Below are 2,677 nucleotides of genomic sequence, written 5' to 3'. Positions count from 1 at the left end.
CAGGCTTTTTAAGTTTGTTAGGTATAAATTGATCAATGCAGAATAAACACATTGCTTTAAACTTTTCCCAAAGCTGTAGAACGTCATTCTGGCGAAATTCAGAAAGACAAGAGTCCAGATAATCTGTTATGCGCACATCATCAGCCTGCGCAAAATTTTTCACAATTGTAAGCGCATGCGTGCCATGCGCGCGGGTAACATTCAAGGGAAATGATACAACAATAAGAGCATGGTCAGACAGCCCAGGTTCGATAGATACAATATAATCGGAAAAGGAGCGTTCAAGAAAGACAAGGTCAAGGAGCGAACCAGGGCCATTACCAAATCTGGTAGGTTCACGAACTACTTGTACAAGGTTGTGGTCGAGCATCATATCAAAAAGCACATTAGCGTCGGTGACAGAACCGGCACTAGACATAATACGATCCCAGTCAATGCCCGGCAAGTTAAAATCCCCAACCACTAAAAGCTTATTTCTATTGAACTGTGCCATCTGTTCACTTATAGTAAATAAATAATCGGGGGAAGAGTCAGGTGGTCTGTACACCGCACATAAAATAAAAACATGACCATAAATATTCAGTTTTACGAACAAACTTTCGGTGTTGCTTGACTCTAATAAAAGAATGGCCTCCACGGACGACTTTACAATAACAGCTATCCCACCACCCCTAGTAGTCCTGTCTCTACGAATTATTTTGTAGGCGGGCGGGATTACGTCCTTGTCACTGATTTCGCTATGAAGCCAGGTTTCTGTTATAACTGCAACGTGTGGCGAGTGCGACAAAAGAATTGATTCTAGTTGAATTGTCTTATTCACGATGCTTCGTGCGTTAATGTTCAGTAATCTGATAAGTTTCTCTTTGACTGGTCAATCAGAATGTTGACCAGTACGTGAATTTGAGGCTATCTCGCGTTGGTTTGTTTTGTCATTCCAGATGTACATATCATTGTTAATGCGTAGCTTATCATGCTGAAGTGAAACCTTCTTTCCGAGCGATTTGTCATGTTTGGCACTTTCCCATAATAGCTTGCGCTTCTTCAAAGTGACCTGCGAATAGTCGTTTTGAACGAAAATGTTGGTTCCCTTCAGTTTAGAAACATTCTTAAATATTGTTACTTTCTCATTATAATCCTGAAGAAACATTATGACCGGTCTTTTAGGGCCAGCCTTACCAAGTCTGTGAATACGGCCAATGGAAACACACTTAACACCTAGCTTATGCTCGAGCGTTTCTGTAATTACTTTGCTCTTTAGATCAGATTCAGTCTCATTTGGCTCTTCAGGGATACCATGAATAACTATGTTCGAACGCCTACTTCTATCTTCAATATCAATGAGCTTGCTAGCGTGAGTATTCACAGACTCTTGAAACGTTTTTACTGTGTTTTCAAGGCAGCCCAAGCTTGCCGTATCAGATTTAAGTTCCGATATTTGAACTTGAAGCCGCTGAAACAGTTCTCTTGTTTCAACTATCATGCTTTCTGTCTTTGTTTTCAAGTCGGCTAATTCCTCTCGCAGCAAATTTTGACCGTCAAGAACTTTATGCAATAAATCGGCGTTAGTGGGTCCAGGATTAGTTTCAACATCCCCACACAACAAAAGCTTTAGAACATGAAAACACTCGCGACAGATTTTAGAACACTGTCGTGGGCACGGCAGTATAAGCAAGAAAGGACAGTCACTACCAAACGTACAATAGCAAGGACTAACCTGCACAAAGCAGAAGAACGGCTTGGTGAGTGACATGCCTCGGCCAGGCCCACCGTGCCCACTGAAGATAAATTGGTGCGCAGATTGTTTTATACGGGCAACGCTAGATGACGTCATGAAACCAGGGGGCGTTGGAGCATGCTGGAGAGGGGCAGTATTTTCCAATAGCTTGACTTCGTGCCATGTTGGTGCCTCGATATGTTCGTCAGGTTGATGAAGCGGTGCCGGTATTTCACCATAGGGTAGGCGATGAACCGACGTTCCGGCGACCCAGAGAAGCAAGCCCTGCACAAAGCAGAAGAACGGCTTGGTGAGTGACATGCCTCGGCCAGGCCCACCGTGCCCACTGAAGATAAATTGGTGCGCAGATTGTTTTATACGGGCAACGCTAGATGACGTCATGAAACCAGGGGGCGTTGGAGCATGCTGGAGAGGGGCAGTATTTTCCAATAGCTTGACTTCGTGCCATGTTGGTGCCTCGATATGTTCGTCAGGTTGATGAAGCGGTGCCGGTATTTCACCATAGGGTAGGCGATGAACCGACGTTCCGGCGACCCAGAGAAGCAAGCCCTGCACAAAGCAGAAGAACGGCTTGGTGAGTGACATGCCTCGGCCAGGCCCACCGTGCCCACTGAAGATAAATTGGTGCGCAGATTGTTTTATACGGGCAACGCTAGATGACGTCGTGAAACCAGGGGGCGTTGGAGCATGCTGGAGAGGGGCAGTATTTTCCAATAGCTTGACTTCGTGCCATGTTGGTGCCTCGATATGTTCGTCAGGTTGATGAAGCGGTGCCGGTATTTCACCATAGGGTAGGCGATGAACCGACGTTCCGGCGACCCAGAGAAGCAAGCCCTGCACAAAGCAGAAGAACGGCTTGGTGAGTGACATGCCTCGGCCAGGCCCACCGTGCCCACTCTGAACTAGCCTGAATCGAGACAACAAATTCGCATATAACCGCCT

General features: G+C 45.9%; 1 long non-coding RNA gene across 1 annotated transcript; it reads right to left on the bottom strand.

The window, feature by feature from the left end:
* Nucleotides 1-1,526: 1,526 nt before the first annotated feature.
* Nucleotides 1,527-2,382, bottom strand: LOC139060566 (uncharacterized). The gene is made up of 2 exons (XR_011514927.1): nucleotides 2,095-2,382; nucleotides 1,527-1,999 (listed from the first exon to the last, which is right to left on the bottom strand). It is a non-coding gene; the product is annotated as an uncharacterized lncRNA (long non-coding RNA).
* Between the last annotated feature and the right edge of the window lie 295 nt (nucleotides 2,383-2,677).

Source organism: Dermacentor albipictus, chromosome 5, assembly GCF_038994185.2.
Source record: "Dermacentor albipictus isolate Rhodes 1998 colony chromosome 5, USDA_Dalb.pri_finalv2, whole genome shotgun sequence".
NCBI classification, from domain to species: domain Eukaryota; kingdom Metazoa; phylum Arthropoda; class Arachnida; order Ixodida; family Ixodidae; genus Dermacentor; species Dermacentor albipictus.
The sequence above is the reverse complement of the archived record's forward strand: the minus strand, read 5'-3'. Positions and strand labels throughout refer to the sequence as shown.